The sequence below is a fragment of the Seriola aureovittata genome, chromosome 24 (genome assembly GCF_021018895.1).
Source record: "Seriola aureovittata isolate HTS-2021-v1 ecotype China chromosome 24, ASM2101889v1, whole genome shotgun sequence".
Lineage (NCBI taxonomy): Eukaryota > Metazoa > Chordata > Actinopteri > Carangiformes > Carangidae > Seriola > Seriola aureovittata.
This window is the reverse complement of record NC_079387.1, coordinates 98,586-119,635: the sequence shown is the minus strand read 5'-3', so window position 1 is coordinate 119,635 and position 21,050 is coordinate 98,586. Positions and strand designations below refer to the sequence as shown.

Below are 21,050 nucleotides of genomic sequence, written 5' to 3'. Positions count from 1 at the left end.
GACGGGACAGCACAGATCACAATGTAAAGACACTTTTGTATTAAAATGTTACAAAGTTGACATGTTGAGAGCCAAAGCAACAAGCAAACGCTGAAAAGGAAAGGCTCCTGCGCTAGACATAAACACGTAGCTTCGTGCATGAAGGACATGATCGTCATGTTTAAAGAGGGTATTTGTCGCGCTCCCTCTCGCTTACGGCCATACCACTCTGAACACGCCCGATCTCGTCCGATCTCGGAAGCCAAGCAGGGTCGGGCCTGGTTAGTACTTGGATGGGAGACCGCCTGGGAATACCAGGTGCTGTAAGCTTTTTGGCATCTCTTTGCAATCAGCAGAGGACGCTGCTGCTCCTGCTTCAACAACCTGTTACTCTGCACCTGGCTGCACTTTTGGGGACGGGACAGCACAGATCACAATGTAAAGACACTTTTGTATTAAAATGTTACAAAGTTGACATGTTGAGAGCCAAAGCAACAAGCAAACGCTGAAAAGGAAAGGCTCCTGCGCTAGACATAAACACGTAGCTTCGTGCATGAAGGACATGATCGTCATGTTTAAAGAGGGTATTTGTCGCGCTCCCTCTCGCTTACGGCCATACCACTCTGAACACGCCCGATCTCGTCCGATCTCGGAAGCCAAGCAGGGTCGGGCCTGGTTAGTACTTGGATGGGAGACCGCCTGGGAATACCAGGTGCTGTAAGCTTTTTGGCATCTCTTTGCAATCAGCAGAGGACGCTGCTGCTCCTGCTTCAACAACCTGTTACTCTGCACCTGGCTGCACTTTTGGGGACGGGACAGCACAGATCACAATGTAAAGACACTTTTGTATTAAAATGTTACAAAGTTGACATGTTGAGAGCCAAAGCAACAAGCAAACGCTGAAAAGGAAAGGCTCCTGCGCTAGACATAAACACGTAGCTTCGTGCATGAAGGACATGATCGTCATGTTTAAAGAGGGTATTTGTCGCGCTCCCTCTCGCTTACGGCCATACCACTCTGAACACGCCCGATCTCGTCCGATCTCGGAAGCCAAGCAGGGTCGGGCCTGGTTAGTACTTGGATGGGAGACCGCCTGGGAATACCAGGTGCTGTAAGCTTTTTGGCATCTCTTTGCAATCAGCAGAGGACGCTGCTGCTCCTGCTTCAACAACCTGTTACTCTGCACCTGGCTGCACTTTTGGGGACGGGACAGCACAGATCACAATGTAAAGACACTTTTGTATTAAAATGTTACAAAGTTGACATGTTGAGAGCCAAAGCAACAAGCAAACGCTGAAAAGGAAAGGCTCCTGCGCTAGACATAAACACGTAGCTTCGTGCATGAAGGACATGATCGTCATGTTTAAAGAGGGTATTTGTCGCGCTCCCTCTCGCTTACGGCCATACCACTCTGAACACGCCCGATCTCGTCCGATCTCGGAAGCCAAGCAGGGTCGGGCCTGGTTAGTACTTGGATGGGAGACCGCCTGGGAATACCAGGTGCTGTAAGCTTTTTGGCATCTCTTTGCAATCAGCAGAGGACGCTGCTGCTCCTGCTTCAACAACCTGTTACTCTGCACCTGGCTGCACTTTTGGGGACGGGACAGCACAGATCACAATGTAAAGACACTTTTGTATTAAAATGTTACAAAGTTGACATGTTGAGAGCCAAAGCAACAAGCAAACGCTGAAAAGGAAAGGCTCCTGCGCTAGACATAAACACGTAGCTTCGTGCATGAAGGACATGATCGTCATGTTTAAAGAGGGTATTTGTCGCTCTGCCTCTCGCTTACGGCCATACCACTCTGAACGCGCCCGATCTCGTCCGATCTCGGAAGCCAAGCAGGGTCGGGCCTGGTTAGTACTTGGATGGGAGACCGCCTGGGAATACAAGGTGCTGCAAGCTTTTTGGCATCTCTTTGCAATCAGCAGAGGACGCTGCTGCTCCTGCTTCAACAACCTGTTACTCTGCACCTGGCTGCACTTTTGGGGACGGGACAGCACAGATCACAATGTAAAGACACTTTTGTATTAAAATGTTACAAAGTTGACATGTTGAGAGCCAAAGCAACAAGCAAACGCTGAAAAGGAAAGGCTCCTGCGCTAGACATAAACACGTAGCTTCGTGCATGAAGGACATGATCGTCATGTTTAAAGAGGGTATTTGTCGCGCTCCCTCTCGCTTACGGCCATACCACTCTGAACACGCCCGATCTCGTCCGATCTCGGAAGCCAAGCAGGGTCGGGCCTGGTTAGTACTTGGATGGGAGACCGCCTGGGAATACCAGGTGCTGTAAGCTTTTTGGCATCTCTTTGCAATCAGCAGAGGACGCTGCTGCTCCTGCTTCAACAACCTGTTACTCTGCACCTGGCTGCACTTTTGGGGACAGCACAGATCACAATGTAAAGACACTTTTGTATTAAAATGTTACAAAGTTGACATGTTGAGAGCCAAAGCAACAAGCAAACGCTGAAAAGGAAAGGCTCCTGCGCTAGACATAAACACGTAGCTTCGTGCATGAAGGACATGATCGTCATGTTTAAAGAGGGTATTTGTCGCGCTCCCTCTCGCTTACGGCCATACCACTCTGAACACGCCCGATCTCGTCCGATCTCGGAAGCCAAGCAGGGTCGGGCCTGGTTAGTACTTGGATGGGAGACCGCCTGGGAATACCAGGTGCTGTAAGCTTTTTCGCATCTCTTTGCAATCAGCAGAGGACGCTGCTGCTCCTGCTTCAACAACCTGTTACTCTGCACCTGGCTGCACTTTTGGGGACGGGACAGCACAGATCACAATGTAAAGACACTTTTGTATTAAAATGTTACAAAGTTGACATGTTGAGAGCCAAAGCAACAAGCAAACGCTGAAAAGGAAAGGCTCCTGCGCTAGACATAAACACGTAGCTTCGTGCATGAAGGACATGATTGTCATGTTTAAAGAGGGTATTTGTCGCACTCCCTCTCGCTTACGGCCATACCACTCTGAACACGCCCGATCTCGTCCGATCTCGGAAGCCAAGCAGGGTCGGGCCTGGTTAGTACTTGGATGGGAGACCGCCTGGGAATACCAGGTGCTGTAAGCTTTTTGGCATCTCTTTGCAATCAGCAGAGGACGCTGCTGCTCCTGCTTCAACAACCTGTTACTCTGCACCTGGCTGCACTTTTGGGGACAGCACAGATCACAATGTAAAGACACTTTTGTATTAAAATGTTACAAAGTTGACATGTTGAGAGCCAAAGCAACAAGCAAACGCTGAAAAGGAAAGGCTCCTGCGCTAGACATAAACACGTAGCTTCGTGCATGAAGGACATGATCGTCATGTTTAAAGAGGGTATTTGTCGCGCTCCCTCTCGCTTACGGCCATACCACTCTGAACACGCCCGATCTCGGAAGCCAAGCAGGGTCGGGCCTGGTTAGTACTTGGATGGGAGACCGCCCGGGAATACCAGGTGCTGTAAGCTTTTTGGCATCTCTTTGCAATCAGCAGAGGACGCTGCTGCTCCTGCTTCAACAACCTGTTACTCTGCACCTGGCTGCACTTTTGGGGACGGGACAGCACAGATCACAATGTAAAGACACTTTTGTATTAAAATGTTACAAAGTTGACATGTTGAGAGCCAAAGCAACAAGCAAACGCTGAAAAGGAAAGGCTCCTGCGCTAGACATAAACACGTAGCTTCGTGCATGAAGGACATGATCGTCATGTTTAAAGAGGGTATTTGTCGCGCTCCCTCTCGCTTACGGCCATACCACTCTGAACACGCCCGATCTCGTCCGATCTCGGAAGCCAAGCAGGGTCGGGCCTGGTTAGTACTTGGATGGGAGACCGCCTGGGAATACCAGGTGCTGTAAGCTTTTTCGCATCACTTTGCAATCAGCAGAGGACGCTGCTGCTCCTGCTTCAACAACCTGTTACTCTGCACCTGGCTGCACTTTTGGGGACGGGACAGCACAGATCACAATGTAAAGACACTTTTGTATTAAAATGTTACAAAGTTGACATGTTGAGAGCCAAAGCAACAAGCAAACGCTGAAAAGGAAAGGCTCCTGCGCTAGACATAAACACGTAGCTTCGTGCATGAAGGACATGATCGTCATGTTTAAAGAGGGTATTTGTCGCGCTCCTTCTCGCTTAGGGCCATTCCACTCTGAACACGCATGCGTGAGTCAAACGTGAGTCGGCAATACCTGAGTGAGAGAGAGGAGAGAGGATCGCGGACCTCTGTTTTTTTTCTACTTCCCTTAGTTCATTCTTCTTTCTTTTTTCATTACATCTTACTTTTCCGTGCATCCTTTGTTTGTTTATTTGTGTGGACATTCCCCCCGGCAGTTTTACTGTTCGGGGGAGGCTTATTTGAGTTTTTTTTCATGTTTTCTCTGACGGATTTAATGGTGACGGAAGCGGGAAATGGCTCATTGATGACGGAAATGGATTACGGACATAAAACAAGTCAAGATGTAGCGGAGAAAGAAGTGAATGAGTGGGAAGTAGTTGAAACAAAAGAACAGAGAGTTAGAAGAAAGAGTTTGAAAAAAAAAAAGTAGCGAAGAGAGCACGGGAACAGCTGATTCAACGATGACGGCGCCGGCGAGAGGAGAGAGAGAGGAGAGAGAGCGGCGAGCAGCACTGACAGCTACAACGGGCAGAGGACGGAGGAGCGAGACCGGAGGAGCCGTGAGGGAGAGCGGAGATGGAGATCGGACCAGGCCGCGACTCCATGGAGCTCCGAGAGCGGCGGCGGAGAGGGAGAGAGCAGCGGCGGGAGAGAGAGAGAAAGCAGCAGCGGCGGGCGAGCGAGAGGCGAGCGGCGGAGAGGAGAGAGAGACTAGAGCAGTCGGTGAGAGACAGCAGAGACAAGAAACAACAAAGCACGCAGTTGGGAATATATACGATCGAGAATTAACAGCGAGCCTGGAAGTGACCGGACAAGACGAGGTCCCGGTGCTGGAACTCATGAGAGCCATCCGAGCTCTGTGTGGGGGGCTTATTGCCTGCAGAGCGACCGGTGCCAGGACGTATGAGATAACTATGTCTCATGCCAAGGGGAAGGAGCGGCTCCTAGACGGTTTCAAAATAGGTAACACAAGCATTTTAGTTAAAAACCTTTGTAACGATGAGTTAATGGTTTCCTTTCTAAACTTACCTGCGTATATCACAGACGATGAAATCATGCAAAAGCTTGAGGGATGGGGTGTATCGGCTGCATCCGCTATTAGAAGGAGGATGTGGCCGGGCACACAAGTAGCGGACGGGACGAGGTTTTTAAAAGTTAAATTTAATGACAAGGTGCAATCGTTACCGTATTCAGCGCGGTTTGAAACAGTAATGGGACCTGAATATTTCCGTGTGATACATGACAGACAAGCAAAAGTTTGCAGGATGTGCCTCCAGCCGGGGCACATCCTGAGAGATTGTCCGGAGTTCTCCTGTCACAAGTGCGGAGTCCAGGGACATTATGCGAGGGAGTGCAGCAGCCAACAAAAAAAGATTAAAAAATGTGAGGTGTGCTGCAACCTGATGGAGGAATGTAGCTGTAATTACAGTGAGTCTGATGTTGTGGCGGGGTCCGGATCGGAGGCACCGTCAACAGAGGCGGAGGACATGAGTGAGGAGGAGGAGGAAGGAGAAGAGGCCGGTGAGGGGGGCAGCGGCACCGTGGAAGCGGCTGACAGAGAGGGTCTCCCCCAGCGGAGGGCTACAAGCCTCGCAAAAGCCGCACAGAGCCTGGCCACAAAGCTGGTCGAGAGCAGAGACGGGCTGAGTGTAAACTCTGGTCCCCGAGAGAGAGGAAAGGGCAAGGGCGGAAACGGGCTCGCAGAGGGGCCGGAGCCGTCCATTGCCCTGGAATCGATGGACGTGGGGGAGACTCTGAGCGATCTGCAGCAGGCGGCAGCCGCACCCCCCAGAGCGCCGGCCTCGACCTCCCCGACTCAGCAGGGGGAATCAGACGGTGGCTCTGAGATGGACGTCGCCACCATCCAGAGCATCAGGAAGCAGCACACCTCTACTATAGCCGCTAGAACTAAGAAAAGGAAGAAAGAAAAAAGAACGATGAATAAACTAGGTGTTTAAAAAACATTTTTTTGTTACAATGTTGCTGCTGCACTCCCTGAACATCAATGGTCTCCGCACTTGTGGCAGGATGAAAAATATATTAAGTAATCCAGCCTGCGATGTCCTATGTCTCCAGGAGACAAGATGGGATGAGGACAGCTTAAAAGCAGCAACAAAGATATATAAAGGGGAAATATATTATAATAATGGCACTAATAAATCATGTGGAATAGCTACTATAATAAATACTAATATGATAGAAAATAGTAAACTAATATATAAGGATAATGAAGGTAGAATATTAATTATAGATATGATAGTAAATAATAGTACCTTTAGAATAATTAATATATATGCCAGTAACTGTGAAAAGGAGAGGAAAGAAATGTTTAACAAATTAGGTAGATGGATAAATAATAGAACAATAATCATAGGAGATTTTAATACTGTGTTATCAAAAGCCGATATCTCAGTTAATAATGTATATAAAAATGATATGAGTAGATTCACATTATATGAATTAATGCACAATTATAATTTATTAGATATATGGAGAATAGAAAACAAATTTAAAAGAGAATTTTCCAGGAGGCAGGTAGTAAAAGGGAAGCTAAAACAATCAAGAATTGACCTATGCCTGGCTGCAACTGATACAATTAAGCAAATTAAAAGAGTATCTTATTCTTTCAATTCTTGGAGTGACCACGCCACAGTGGTGTGTCAGCTGGGGACAGGGGGAGAGATCAGGGGAGGAGGCTCCTGGTGTCTTAACTCCAGTCTCCTATCAAACCCAGTATATATAAAAAAAATAAAAAAACTACTGAATTATGCAAGAACAGAAATGCTAATAGATAATAATTATATAGAAAAATGGGACACTGTAAAAGAAAGAATCAAAAGATTAAGTATTAATTTTAGTAAAGAGGAAAGATGGAAAGAAAAACAGGAAGAACAAAACATCAGGAAGAAACTAGAAGATGAACTGATATTACTAGATAACCAAGGAAATAGAGACTGTGGGAAGTATGAATTATATAAAAATCAATTAAATAATATAGAAAGAAAAAAATGCAAAGGGGCAGCAATTAGATGCAGGTTTCAAAATTTAGTAGAGGGGGAAAAATGTACAGCGTTTTTTTTGGGGCTAGAAAAACAAAAACAGAAGAAAACCATAATTGAAGAACTGAAAGATAAAGACAATAACATCCAAAAAGACAAGATAAAAATACTCGAAATCATAACAGAATACTACAAAAACCTGTTCAAAAAAGAAGGCAGCGATATAAGGAAAACTGAAGAAATAATCTCTTACATAGACAGGAAGATAAACAAGGAAGATAAAATGTGGTGTGATAGCAAATTAACGATAAAAGAAATAGAAAACGCAATCAAAAATCTAAACAAAAACAAAAGTCCAGGAAGTGACGGCCTAACGGCCGACTTCTACATGGCTTTCAGTGAGCAGATGGCCCCCCTGTTGCTGGACCTCTATCAAGCAATTCAGGACAATAAACGGACACCAGAATCATTGACAAAAGGTATTATAACTTTAATATATAAGAACAAAGGAGACAGGAACAACATAAGCAACTACAGACCCATAAGCCTTCTAAACACAGATTACAAAATTTTGACAAAAACACTGGCAAATAGACTGAAACAAACATTAGATCAAGTAATTAGCACAAATCAAGCATATAGCATCCCAAACCGAGATATACAGGACTCATTACACACAATCAGAGACACAGTAAGAGGGATGAAGGTACAGGGGGGCCATTTGCTCACAATAGACTTAGAAAAAGCTTTTGACAGGGTGGAGCACAATTTTCTGTTCAAGGTATTAGGGAAAATGGGTTATGGTGACGGGTTTATTGAATGGGTGAAATTATTGTATACAGATGCTCGGAGTGTAATTAAATGTAATGGGTTTTTAACAGATAGCTTTAGGATAGGAAGATCAGTAAGGCAGGGCTGCCCTCTGTCAGCCCTGCTTTACAGTATAGTAACAGAACCACTAGTGTAGCGGCTATAATTCTATAAGCCGCTGAGAGTATGAGGTTGGGTCCTCAGGTTCATAGTTCTGTGACGCGCCAGGAGGGTATGAAGCAAGATACGCTGAGATCCAAAATACTTTTGTTGCATTTATTGCGTAAAAGGAGTACAGAGCTATCACAGCGTAGCGAGGATGGATGTATGAAAAAAAATGGTAATAACAGATTAAACAGATACAAAAGTGAGATTAATGGATAAATGGGTAAAGTTTAGCGTTTGCGGTCAACAAAAATTATGGCTACTACCCAACCCTGACTCTCTCATTCATCTGATCACCTGGTAAGTGCACACCTTTATACACACACCTACTCCCACCTGAACCACTCCCTCTGCCTCACACACACACACCCACACCCACACACACTGTGCTCCTCCTCGGTTACCTATGTCTCCTATACACCAGCCCCTGAATTATTAAGTCTCACATAATAATTCACATTTCAAACACAATAGGGGACATAATAAATCACATCAATTCCAAAATGCAATAAAGAATGTCTAAACTGCTCAAGTCCATGAATAAACCATTACACAGAATATTCCTTCTTCTGGTCATCTCTATGACCGATTAGTGAAAAGTCCGGCTCACATCTAATAACACAAAGTCCCTGTAGAGATCAGCAACGTCCTCATGCTGCCTCCTCCTTCTCCAGCAACAAACACACTTGGATATGGGTCTGTCCAAGCAACTGGTTTTTGTCTTAATCCGGATTTGACGCACAAACCCCTTGCGATCTGGAAAGGTCTGCAAGACACGTCCCATAATCCAAGAATTACGAGGTGCGGTACTGTCCATAAGCAAAACTAGATCTCCTATGACAAGGTTTCTCTGCACCCCAGTCCATCTCTGTCGTTCCTGTAACAGAGGCAGGTACTCCTTTGTCCAGCGCTTCCAGAAAAGGTCAGATATGTACTGGACTTGTCTCCATCTTCTCTGTGCATACAGGTCTGCTACTTGGAACTCCCCAGGTGGTAATGAAGGCTGGTTTTTAAGCAGTAACAGATGGTTCGGTGTCAGCGCTTCCAGGTCGTTAGGATCCGTGGAAGCCTTGGTGATGGGCCTGCTGTTAATAATGGCCTCCACTTCACAGAGAACTGTGTGGAGTCCTTCCTCATCCAATCGTTGTACCTTGAGAGTGGAGTTCAAGACCTTCTTCACCGATCTGATCAGCCTTTCCCATGCTCCTCCATGATGTGATCCAGCAGGGGGATTGAACGTCCACTTGATGCCCTTTTGAAGTAACACATCATGGATCTGTGCCTGGTTCCATTGAGCAATTGCTGTCTTTAGCTCACGCTCTGCTCCCACAAAATTTGTCCCATTATCAGAACGCAGCTCACGGACCTGTCCTCTTCTGGAGATAAAACGCCTTAGGGCATTTATAAAGGAGTCGGTGTCCAGAGCAGGTGCCACCTCAATGTGAATAGCTCTCAATACAAGACAGGTAAACAAGACACCATACCTTTTCACCATACTCCTCCTACTCCTCACTTCAATGGGTCCAAAATAGTCAACCCCCACACAGGTGAAAGGAGGTTCATCAGGCCTGAGTCGTTCTGTGGGCAAATCTGCCATCTGCTGGTAAACTGGAGTGGCATTAAGTCTTCTGCAGATGGTGCACTTGGACAGAACCCTCCTAATGGCAGTGCTTGCTCCTGTCATCCAGTATTTCTCCCTGAGCTTGGACAACATATGGTTACGACCACTGTGTCCTACCTCTTGATGTATATTTCTCAGCAGCAGGGTAGAAATATGAAGATCTTTTGACAGAATGACAGGATGCTTAGACTCCAAAGGCAGTGCTGCTTTACTGAGCCGTCCTCCCACACGCAGGACTCCATCCTCCAGCTTTGGACACAACTTATACAGGTGACTACCTTTCTTGACATTTTGCCCCTTTTCCAGACACGAAAGCTCCTCCAAAAACTTTCTCCTCTGGCAAAACTGGATTATGGTCAGCTCAGCCTTGTCCATGTCCTCCACGGTAAGAGCTCTCAGGACAGCTGCGCCTTTAAACATGCACCGTTCCTGATTCTCACTTCTTTGTTGCTTCCTGCTCTGTTCACTCTGATTGGGTGTTAGCTCCTTTTTCTTCCTGATACAGGATAACAACCATTCCTTGTATTTCAGCCACCATGCCACAGCTTTCTTTAGTCTGACCCATGAAGAATAATGATGGATCAGGTGAGTAGTGGGATCCTCTCCAGCTTGTACAGCATTGACAACAACACATTTCTTCACCTCTGGATCATCGTTGGAGAGATGGCTCACAGGCTCAGGATTCACAGGCCATTCTGATACAGGTTGGCAAAGAAACTGAGGTCCCATTAACCAGAGTCTGTCCTTCAGAAACGCCTCCACTCTGACCCCTCTAGATGCTGCGTCTGCTGGATTTGAAGATGTATCCACGTACCTCCACTGAGCAGGGTGAGATGATTTCAGTATCTCTGAAACACGATTGGCAACAAACACCTTGAATCTGGAGCTTTCATTGTTGATATATTTCAACACAGACACACTATCAGTCCAAAACACAGATTCCTGAAGACTCATGTGTAGCTCTTTCTTCCACAGGCAATCCATGCGGCTGGCCATTGTTGCAGCAATCAGTTCCATTCTTGGAATTGTAACTGTCTTCAGTGGGGCCACACGAGCCTTTCCCATGATAAAAGCACTGTGCATTTGAAGGTGCTCATCCTGCAACAACAGGTAAGTGACTGTACCATAGCCTTCCTCACAAGCATCGCAGAAATGGTGTAGTTGTGCACTAACAACGTCTCCAAACTCCAGAGGTTTTAAACATCTGGGCAGCTCAAAGTTGTCCAGTAAGTGGAGCCCTTGCATCCACTTCAGCCACTCTTTAGAGACATTCTCTGGTATGGGGTCATCCCAACCAACTCCTCTTCTGCACAAATCCCTCAACATCCTTTTTGCTGTGAGAACAAGGGGACTTAACATGCCCAGAGGGTCATAAATAGAACTCACTGTCGACAGGATGCCTCTGCGGTTGAGTGGTCTGTCCTTACACACCAACTTGAATTTAAAGGTGTCTGATGTGATACACCACTCTACACCCAGCACTCTTTCAATGGACGCAAACTCCCAATCCAAGTCCAACTGCCTCACGCCTTTAGCTCTGCGGGACTCTGGGATGGCCTTAAGAACTTCAGGTCTATTACTGTGCCACTTGGTCAAACAGAATCCTCCTTTAGTGCACAGAGATATGAGGTCATGACAGAGGGTCAGCGCTTCCTCCTCTGTTGCAACTGACACCAAACAGTCATCCACATAAAAACAGTGGTGCAGCTTATCCAACGTCTCCTCCTTATGTTCATGTCCAAAATCCTCTGCACATTTCCGGAGGGCAAAGTTGGCGCAGCTAGGGGATGATGTTGCTCCAAAAAGGTGTACCTTCATCCTGTACTCACATGGTGCTTGGCTCAGGTCTCCTTGTGGCCACCAGAGGAATTGTAGCAGGTCGGCATCATCTGGGGGCACTTGCACTTGGTGAAACATAGCTTCTATATCAGCCATGATGACCACAGGTTCCCTCCTGAACCTGGTCACAACTCCAATCAGTGAGCTTGTTAGATCGGGCCCTTGCAACAGCTCTTCATTCAGGGATTGTCCTTTGTAACTGGCACCACAATCAAACACAACTCTAAGTTTTCCCTTTGTTGGGTGGTGGACACCATGGTGTGGTATATACCAGACCCTGCCATCTCTTCTTTCCAGCTCTGCATCAGGAACCTTTTCAGCATAGCCTTTACTTAGTAGATCATTGATGAAGGTGTTATACTCCCTGTGAAACACTGGATCCCTCTGGAGCCTCCTCTTCAGATGGTTTTGACACTGTTCCACTACTTTCCTGTTATTTGGCATGCTGACATTTGAATTTTTCAAAGGTAGGGCCACCTGATAGTGCCCATCAACATGCTTGGCTGACTTTGTGACCATGTCCATGAACCTCAGGTCTTCTCTGGACGGACCCACTTGTTCCTCCACAGGAGACTCTGGAAAATCCATCTTGAATTGCTGTTGCCACAGTTCATCCAAATTTACAATGGACACACGATTCACAGTTACTGGCTGCTCACAGTAATCGGCCTCTCCACTGTTTCCTGTCAGTGGTCCGTTAACTGTCCAACCCAGCACCGTCCTTATGGCGTAGGGTCCATTATTCTCACTACGGATGACTTCCAGCGGTTCCATGGCTTTTGGGACATTTGTTCCTATTAATAGCTCAATTCCAGCCTCAATCTGTGGTAAGGAGATATGTCTTAAGTATGGCCACCTTGTCAGATCCTTATTTGCAGGTATATTTGATTTGTGGACTGGCATTGACAACTGAGTGTAAGCCTTTGGCAACTCTATGAAGCTATCATCTTCTAGTGCTGCCACCTCCAGCTCTGGCACAATGTAGCTGCTGACCACCTTCTCCTGCCCCATGGTCCTGAGAAGAATGTTGGCTCTCTTCCCAGACAAATTGAGTTTCTGCATCAGACTCTCAGTACAAAACACTGCAGTACTTCCCTGGTCCAGAAAAGCATATGTTAGAATAATTCTATTGCCCTTCTTCGTCTTAACTTGAATTGGCACAATAGGAAGCTTACAATTCATCTCACCAGCCCCTGTAAGCCCACTGGAAACCAAGGTGCCGTCCACCGTAATTTGGACACCTCTCTCAGCAGGTTCTACAGTTGCAAAACTGTCCTTATGGAGCACAGTTGGGTGTTTTTGGCCACACCTTGAGCAGGAAACTTTCCTTTGGCAATTTTTGCTGACGTGCCCCACACACAGGCAGCGAAAACAAGCACCGTTTTCCTTCAGGGAGTCAATTTTCTCCTTGTGTGCCATTTTTTCCAGCCGTGCACACACATCCAATGTGTGTCCTCCAGTGCAGCAGAAACAGATCTTTTTGGCTGGTGATTTTATATCCGTAGCGTTGCTCACATGTTGGGCTGTTCTCTCCACACGATTTACTGTGGTTGCGAAGCTGGTTCCTCTGATGCTGGAGCGAGGGTGAGGTGTGTGTTTCATTTGTTTGGTTGGTATAGCAGAGTCCTGAATGTTTCCAAACACAGGGTCAGTCACAATTCTTACTTGTTTTTCAACAAAGTTGGCAATGTCCATAAACCTTGCTCTTCTGTCAAACCTTTCCTGCAGGTCACATACGTGGCACCTCCAGCGGTCTCTGAGTTTGTATGGCAGTTTTTTGATTATTTCCAACATATTTGTCGGTGTGTCTAGATCATTTAAATACTGCACATCCTCCATAGCATTGCAGCATCCACGCAGAAAGAGGCCATACTCCTGGAGGGCGTTCACATCATCTGTTTTAATAATGGGCCATAACAAAGCTCTCTCCATGTATGCTGCTGCCACCCTTTGCTCATTGCCATAGTGCTCTTTCAATAGAGCCTTCGCCTTCACATATCCTCTGTCTGAATCAATGTACTGACAGCTCCTCACCAGCTCTTTTGCACGTCCTTTGGTGTACTGTTCAAGGAAGTAGAGTCTGTCACAGTTGCTGTTGGTGTTTCGCTCAACTCCATTTTCAAAAGCTTTGATAAAAGAATGGTATTTAAGTGGATTACCATCAAACATGGGAATTTCTCTTTTAGGGAGTGCTGAGAGGCATTGTTGTTGCAATAAGAGTGTTGTAATTTCGTTTTGTTTCCTCATTATGTCCAGCACACTGTCATTTTGTGATGTGCCAGTTTGTGTAACATTGGTCACAGGATTTTCAGGAGCCATTAGGTAACGTTGGAGCGTATAAGAAGGACCTGGGGGATGTTTTATGTCAGGTGAGTGAGCGACTTTAGACTTCACAGCTGTCTGTATAGTTTCAACTGCATTAGGCTTTACTTTATCAGGCAATGATGGGAAAAATTCAGTGGCATTGACATTAAGTTGTTTTCTTGAGTGTGAATTTTCATAATATGAATTCATCCCATCTGTAACCTTTGACCTTGATTTACTGATAATACTTCTTTGTGATTTTATAACACTTAATTTTGCCATTTCCTCTGTAATTTCATTCTCCAGTAAAAGCTGTTCTCTTCTCTTGCGTAGCTGTAATTCTTCTTCATCCAATGCGTGTTTCTCAATTAATGCCTTTCGTTTTGCTGTCAAAATTGCAAGATTTGTTTCTGTTTTTAAGCGAGCAGATGAGCTTGAAGATGAGGAATAGTGTGAGCGTGATCTCTTTGTTGCATTTGAGATGCTGTCACAGGGCAAAAGTTCATCCTGAGGGTCTTGCACAGTAGACACAGGCACTGGAGGGTCAGCTGCAGGGACTTGCACTAACTGGTTCATTTCCTTTGATGGTTGCTCAGAAGTATTTGTCTGAAGTTGTAACTTATCTGAGTTTTCATGCAAATTTTCCTGTTTCCATTTTTCCACTTGTTCCTTGAATGCATCACTGTATTCCATAATGCTGCAAAACCAGTCATTGTGTTTTTTATGTTCATCATCAGGTAGTAGTGGCAGTAATTCATTATGCAGGTCAGTGGCCTTTTTACACGGTGCATTCATGTTGTTCAGATGTGAAAGAATTTCAGTCACGTCTTCTTTTGATTTCATGTGCGCCTTTATTTGCGGAATAAGCGCTTTGATTTTATTAACGGCACTTTTGCGCTCATGCTGCAGCCGGTCGATTTTATTTTCCAAAGCTTTAGGCGTCATTTTAATGTCTCTTTTTTCCTTTTCCATGTTCGAACATTCAGCAGCAGCGTTTATTTGACTCATTTCCATTAAATTGTATTTTGAATTAAACAAGACAGTCACAATTCATCAAAAGCGCATCCAGATTCCGTCCGTAGACATTGCCTTTAAGTTCATTGACAGAACATCCACTTAATACATTGTCTTCATTTGATTCAATGCATTCCAATTGTAGCAGATTCCTCAATCCACGAACATACAGGTTCAAACATACCTGTTCCTAGGTGTATAGATGACGTAGCGTGGCACTTAGCTGTGGCTCCTTTGTTCTCGGCTAGTCGTTGTGCGCACGACTTGGTTCTTTGATGCATCTGGATGTTTTTCATTAAACGCCTTTTTTGTTGACAAAATGTAGCGGCTATAATTCTATAAGCCGCTGAGAGTATGAGGTTGGGTCCTCAGGTTCATAGTTCTGTGACGCGCCAGGAGGGTATGAAGCAAGATACGCTGAGATCCAAAATACTTTTGTTGCATTTATTGCGTAAAAGGAGTACAGAGCTATCACAGCGTAGCGAGGATGGATGTATGAAAAAAAATGGTAATAACAGATTAAACAGATACAAAAGTGAGATTAATGGATAAATGGGTAAAGTTTAGCGTTTGCGGTCAACAAAAATTATGGCTACTACCCAACCCTGACTCTCTCATTCATCTGATCACCTGGTAAGTGCACACCTTTATACACACACCTACTCCCACCTGAACCACTCCCTCTGCCTCACACACACACACCCACACACACTGTGCTCCTCCTCGGTTACCTATGTCTCCTATAACTAGCACAAGCAATACTACAAGACAAACATATTTTAGGAATAAACACACCAGCAAACAGAACAGTTAAAATAACCCAGTATGCAGACGACATAACCATCACAGTTAAATCAGGGGAATGTATAGACAGAATTTTAGATCACTTCAAAACATACAGTGCAGCATCAGGAGCCAAAATCAACATTCACAAATCAGAGTTAGGAACATTAGGACAGGATCAAAACATTGTAAATAAATGGGGTTTTTGTGTGAACAATGGGTGCAGGAAGATACTGGGAGTGTATATAGGGGGGCACGAGGGTGAGGATAGGGACAGAGGGTGGAGGGAAGTTTTAGGGAAAATACAGAATATTTTAAATTTATGGAAGAGTAGGGGTTTGACATTGAAAGGAAAGGTAATTGTAGTTAATGCTCTGATACTGTCAAAAATCAATCACATTTTGGGAACCTGTGAGCTGCCGCAATGGGCCCAAAATTCACTGAAAGCAGCAATCTCCTCCTTCCTATGGAGAGGAAAGGGAAATTCGATTGCTCACAGTGTGCTAATTTCTAATAAAAGGGAGGGGGGTCTAGGACTAATTGACATCAGTGCAAAAAAAGACGCACTCAGGGTCAAAATTATTAAGAATTTTCTTGACTTGGAACGGCAGTACCCCTGGGAGGACTGGATGGCGAGCTACCTGGCCGATTACGGGGAGAGAGACGCGTACAACCTGTGCGCCCTCCTCCCCGGGATGGCCAGGAGCCGCCTACCTGGCTTCTACCAGGAGGTACTTGAGGCATGGGACAAAATTCTGCCCCACCTCTGGCCTAAGTGCAGTAATAAAGAGCATGTGCTGCAGTTACCTCTCCTTGACTGTCCTTTTTTCATGTGTGGGGGAAGGGTTCTAATCAGCGGCCCTATGAGAGCCGCTGGGTTGACCAGGGTGGGTGATGTAGTGGATGGGAGCGGGTTTTTTAATGTCAATTTAGTGTGTGAGAAACTGAAAACAAAGAAGGTTAATTATAGAAAAGAAAATGTAAGAAAACTAAAGGGGAAATTTGAACAGGCCCTTGATCCTACATGGCGTGACCTTTTAAAACAAAAAGAGAGGGGAAACGGAGCCGCCCTTCCCCAGTTCCAGCACAAAATAAAGGACAAGGAAAATGACTTAAAGGAAATAAAAACAAGGACCTGGTACCGGTTGCTCATCCAACATATTCAAAGGCCCCCCACAGCAGAAAAACACTGGAAAACATCATACCCGGACATGGACATCTCTTCAATATGGACTTTTTTGGACACACCACTAATGGACAGCAAGACAATAAGCATGGACTACAACATAAGGCACAGAAGAATATACACCGGAATCAGACTACACCAGATCAACAAAGATAAGTATTCACGGACATGTGCAGTTTGTAATAACCAACCAGAAGATTTAGATCACTTACTTTTTTCATGTACACACACCATACCTTTACAAAACTTAGTCAAAACAATACTGAAAACACACTGCAATTACACACCACACAGGAATGTAGACTGGAAATGGAACTGGACATTTGGGCTCACAAAAAAACATGCAAAACAAAACATAACACTCATAAACACAATCCTCACAATAGCCAGGAAAGCCATATGGATAAGAAGGAACATTGCACTCTACGACAAGAAAACCATAAATATCATACACTTCTTCAAAAACACAGTTTCAACACATCTCAAAACAGTATTTACAGCAGACCCAGTCATATTCGATAAACATTTCAGCAGACATAACAGCTTGATCAGATTCACAGAAAACAATACAATCACTATTAACATATAAGGTTTTTTTGTAAGCAGAACTGTTTGTCTTATGTGTGTGTACTTTGTGTAGTTTGTGTTTACTAAGCAGAATCATAGCTTCGCGCTGGTTGTTTTATGTTTGTTTCATATAGATAAAGCAGAATCATAGCTTCGCGCTGGTTGTTTTATGTTGGTTTATTTTGTTTACTAAGCAGAACCATAGCTTCGTGCTGGTTGTTTTATGTTTGTTTTATTTTGTTTACTAAGCAGAATCATAGCTTTGCGCTGGTTGTTTTATGTTGGTTTATTTTGTTAAATAGGTAGAATCATAGCTTCGCGCTGGTTGTTTTATGTTGGTTTATTATATTTGATTTATTACACAGAACAATAACTTTTTTTTTTTTTTTTTTTTTTTTTTTTTTTTTTTTTTTTTTTTTTTTTTTGCACTCAGTGTTATTGTGGCTGTGTGTCTTTTGTTTTGTCAATTTGTTTATTAATGTTTGTCTGCCCTTTAAATGTATGTAAAATAAGAATCGTGCTATATTTTTGATAATAAAATATAAAAAAAAAACGCGCCCGATCTCGTCCGATCTCGGAAGCCAAGCAGGGTCAGGCCCGCTTAGTACTTGGATGGGAGACCGCCTGGGAATACCAGGTGCTGTAAGCTTTTTCGCATCTCTTTGCAATCAGCAGAGGACGCTGCTGCTCCTGCTTCAACAACCTGTTACTCTGCACCTGGCTGCACTTTTGGGGACAGCACAGATCACAATGTAAAGACACTTTTGTATTAAAATGTTACAAAGTTGACATGTTGAGAGCCAAAGCAACAAGCAAACGCTGAAAAGGAAAGGCTCCTGCGCTAGACATAAACACGTAGCTTTGTGCATGAAGGACATGATCGTCATGTTTAAAGAGGGTATTTGTCGCACTCCCTCTCGCTTACGGCCATACCACTCTGAACGCGCCCGATCTCGTCCGATCTCGGAAGCCAAGCAGGGTCAGGCCCGCTTAGTACTTGGATGGGAGACCGCCTGGGAATACCAGGTGCTGTAAGCTTTTTCGCATCTCTTTGCAATCAGCAGAGGACGCTGCTGCTCCTGCTTCAACAACCTGTTACTCTGCACCTGGCTGCACTTTTGGGGACAGCACAGATCACAATGTAAAGACACTTTTGTATTAAAATGTTACAAAGTTGACATGTTGAGAGCCAAAGCAACAAGCAAACGCTGAAAAGGAAAGGCTCCTGCGCTAGACATAAACACGTAGCTTCGTGCATGAAGGACATGATCGTCATGTTTAAAGAGGGTATTTGTCGCGCTCCCTCTCGCTTACGGCCATACCACTCTGAACGCGCCCAATCTCGTCCGATCTCGGAAGCCAAGCAGGGTCGGGCCTGGTTAGTACTTGGATGGGAGACCGCCTGGGAATACCAGGTGCTGTAAGCTTTTTCGCATCTCTTTGCAATCAGCAGAGGACGCTGCTGCTCCTGCTTCAACAACCTGTTACTCTGCACCTGGCTGCACTTTTGGGGACAGCACAGATCACAATGTAAAGACACTTTTGTATTAAAATGTTACAAAGTTGACATGTTGAGAGCCAAAGCAACAAGCAAACGCTGAAAAGGAAAGGCTCCTGCGCTAGACATAAACACGTAGCTTCGTGCATGAAGGACATGATCGTCATGTTTAAAGAGGGTATTTGTCGCGCTCCCTCTCGCTTACGGCCATACCACTCTGAATGCGCCCGATCTCGGAAGCCAAGCAGGGTCGGGCCTGGTTAGTACTTGGATGGGAGACCGCCTGGGAATACCAGGTGCTGTAAGCTTTTTCGCATCTCTTTGCAATCAGCAGAGGACGCTGCTGCTCCTGCTTCAACAACCTGTTACTCTGCACCTGGCTGCACTTTTGGGGACAGCACAGATCACAATGTAAAGACACTTTTGTATTAAAATGTTACAAAGTTGACATGTTGAGAGCCAAAGCAACAAGCAAACGCTGAAAAGGAAAGGCTCCTGCGCTAGACATAAACACGTAGCTTCGTGCATGAAGGACATGATCGTCATGTTTAAAGAGGGTATTTGTCGCGCTCCCTCTCGCTTACGGCCATACCACTCTGAACGCGCCCGATCTCGTCCGATCTCAGAAGCCAAGCAGGGTCGGGCCTGGTTAGTACTTGGATGGGAGACCGCCTGGGAATACCAGGTGCTGTAAGCTTTTTCGCATCTCTTTGCAATCAGCAGAGGACGCTGCTGCTCCTGCTTCAACAACCTGTTACTCTGCACCTGGCTGCACTTTTGGGGACAGCACAGATCACAATGTAAAGACACTTTTGTATTAAAATTTTACAAAGTTGACATGTTGAGAGCCAAAGCAACAAGCAAACGCTGAAAAGGAAAGGCTCCTGCGCTAGACATAAACACGTAGCTTCGTGCATGAAGGACATGATCGTCATGTTTAAAGAGGGTATTTGTCGCGCTCCCTCTCGCTTACGGCCATACCACTCTGAACGCGCCCGATCTCGTCCGATCTCGGAAGCCAAGCAGGGTCGGGCCTGGTTAGTACTTGGATGGGAGACCGCCTGGGAATACCAGGTGCTGTAAGCTTTTTGGCATCTCTTTGCAATCAGCAGAGGACGCTGCTGCTCCTGCTTCAACAACCTGTTACTCTGCACCTGGCTGCACTTTTGGGGACAGCACAGATCACAATGTAAAGACACTTTTGTATTAAAATGTTACAAAGTTGACATGTTGAGAGCCAAAGCAACAAGCAAACGCTGAAAAGGAAAGGCTCCTGCGCTAGACAGAAACACGTAGCTTCGTGCATGAAGGACATGATCGTCATGTTTAAAGAGGGTATTTGTCGCGCTCCCTCTCGCTTACGGCCATACCACTCTGAACGCGCCCGATCTCGTCCGATCTCGGAAGCCAAGCAGGGTCGGGCCTGGTTAGTACTTGGATGGGAGACCGCCTGGGAATACCAGGTGCTGTAAGCTTTTTCGCATCTCTTTGCAATCAGCAGAGGACGCTGCTGCTCCTGCTTCAACAACCTGTTACTCTGCACCTGGCTGCACTTTTGGGGACAGCACAGATCACAATGTAAAGACACTTTTGTATTAAAATGTTACAAAGTTGACATGTTGAGAGGCAAAGCAACAAGCAAACGCTGAAAAGGAAAGGCTCCTGCGCTAGACATAAACACCTAGCTTCGTGCATGAAGGACATGATCATCATGTTTAAAGAGGGTATTTGTCGCGCTCCCTCTCACTTACGGCCATACCACTCTGAACACGCCCGATCTCGTCCGATCTCGGAAGCCAAGCAGGGTCGGCCTGGTTAGTACTTGGATGGGAGACCGCCTGGGAATACCAGGTGCTGTAAGCTTTTTCGCATCTCTTTGCAATCAGCAGAGGACGCTGCTGCTCCTGCTTCAACAACCTGTTACTCTGCACCTGGCTGCACTTTTGGGGACAGCACAGATCACAATGTAAAGACACTTTTGTATTAAAATGTTACAAAGTTGACATGTTGAGAGCCAAAGCAACAAGCAAACGCTGAAAAGGAAAGGCTCCTGCGCAAGACATAAACACGTAGCTTCGTGCATGAAGGACATGATCATCATGTTTAAAGAGGGTATTTGTCGCGCTCCCTCTCGCTTACGGCCATACCACTCTGAACACGCCCTTTGTT

The 21,050-nt window shown here is 45.4% G+C and overlaps 15 non-coding genes and 2 pseudogenes across 15 annotated transcripts; all 17 read left to right on the top strand.

Moving 5' to 3' along the window:
- The first annotated feature begins 190 nt into the window (after positions 1 to 190).
- Positions 191 to 309, top strand: LOC130165702 (5S ribosomal RNA). Its single transcript, XR_008826917.1, has one exon. It is a non-coding gene; the product is annotated as a 5S ribosomal RNA (ribosomal RNA).
- A 275-nt stretch (positions 310 to 584) lies between these two features.
- Positions 585 to 703, top strand: LOC130165701 (5S ribosomal RNA). The gene has a single exon (XR_008826916.1). It is a non-coding gene; the product is annotated as a 5S ribosomal RNA (ribosomal RNA).
- Positions 704 to 978: 275 nt separating this feature from the next.
- On the top strand, positions 979 to 1,097 carry LOC130165700 (5S ribosomal RNA). Its single transcript, XR_008826915.1, has one exon. It is a non-coding gene; the product is annotated as a 5S ribosomal RNA (ribosomal RNA).
- Positions 1,098 to 1,372: 275 nt separating this feature from the next.
- LOC130165699 (5S ribosomal RNA) lies at positions 1,373 to 1,491 on the top strand. The gene has a single exon (XR_008826914.1). It is a non-coding gene; the product is annotated as a 5S ribosomal RNA (ribosomal RNA).
- A 275-nt stretch (positions 1,492 to 1,766) lies between these two features.
- Positions 1,767 to 1,885, top strand: LOC130165797 (5S ribosomal RNA). The gene has a single exon (XR_008827007.1). It is a non-coding gene; the product is annotated as a 5S ribosomal RNA (ribosomal RNA).
- A 275-nt stretch (positions 1,886 to 2,160) lies between these two features.
- LOC130165698 (5S ribosomal RNA) lies at positions 2,161 to 2,279 on the top strand. Its single transcript, XR_008826913.1, has one exon. It is a non-coding gene; the product is annotated as a 5S ribosomal RNA (ribosomal RNA).
- Positions 2,280 to 2,549: 270 nt separating this feature from the next.
- LOC130165697 (5S ribosomal RNA) lies at positions 2,550 to 2,668 on the top strand. The gene has a single exon (XR_008826912.1). It is a non-coding gene; the product is annotated as a 5S ribosomal RNA (ribosomal RNA).
- Positions 2,669 to 2,943: 275 nt separating this feature from the next.
- On the top strand, positions 2,944 to 3,062 carry LOC130165696 (5S ribosomal RNA). Its single transcript, XR_008826911.1, has one exon. It is a non-coding gene; the product is annotated as a 5S ribosomal RNA (ribosomal RNA).
- A 270-nt stretch (positions 3,063 to 3,332) lies between these two features.
- On the top strand, positions 3,333 to 3,441 carry LOC130165830 (5S ribosomal RNA; annotated as a pseudogene).
- Positions 3,442 to 3,716: 275 nt separating this feature from the next.
- Positions 3,717 to 3,835, top strand: LOC130165695 (5S ribosomal RNA). Its single transcript, XR_008826910.1, has one exon. It is a non-coding gene; the product is annotated as a 5S ribosomal RNA (ribosomal RNA).
- A 14,467-nt stretch (positions 3,836 to 18,302) lies between these two features.
- On the top strand, positions 18,303 to 18,421 carry LOC130165791 (5S ribosomal RNA). Its single transcript, XR_008827002.1, has one exon. It is a non-coding gene; the product is annotated as a 5S ribosomal RNA (ribosomal RNA).
- Positions 18,422 to 18,691: 270 nt separating this feature from the next.
- On the top strand, positions 18,692 to 18,810 carry LOC130165769 (5S ribosomal RNA). The gene has a single exon (XR_008826981.1). It is a non-coding gene; the product is annotated as a 5S ribosomal RNA (ribosomal RNA).
- Positions 18,811 to 19,080: 270 nt separating this feature from the next.
- On the top strand, positions 19,081 to 19,189 carry LOC130165812 (5S ribosomal RNA; annotated as a pseudogene).
- A 270-nt stretch (positions 19,190 to 19,459) lies between these two features.
- Positions 19,460 to 19,578, top strand: LOC130165767 (5S ribosomal RNA). The gene has a single exon (XR_008826979.1). It is a non-coding gene; the product is annotated as a 5S ribosomal RNA (ribosomal RNA).
- A 270-nt stretch (positions 19,579 to 19,848) lies between these two features.
- LOC130165787 (5S ribosomal RNA) lies at positions 19,849 to 19,967 on the top strand. Its single transcript, XR_008826998.1, has one exon. It is a non-coding gene; the product is annotated as a 5S ribosomal RNA (ribosomal RNA).
- Positions 19,968 to 20,237: 270 nt separating this feature from the next.
- Positions 20,238 to 20,356, top strand: LOC130165774 (5S ribosomal RNA). The gene has a single exon (XR_008826986.1). It is a non-coding gene; the product is annotated as a 5S ribosomal RNA (ribosomal RNA).
- Positions 20,357 to 20,626: 270 nt separating this feature from the next.
- Positions 20,627 to 20,744, top strand: LOC130165804 (5S ribosomal RNA). The gene has a single exon (XR_008827014.1). It is a non-coding gene; the product is annotated as a 5S ribosomal RNA (ribosomal RNA).
- Positions 20,745 to 21,050: the final 306 nt, after the last annotated feature.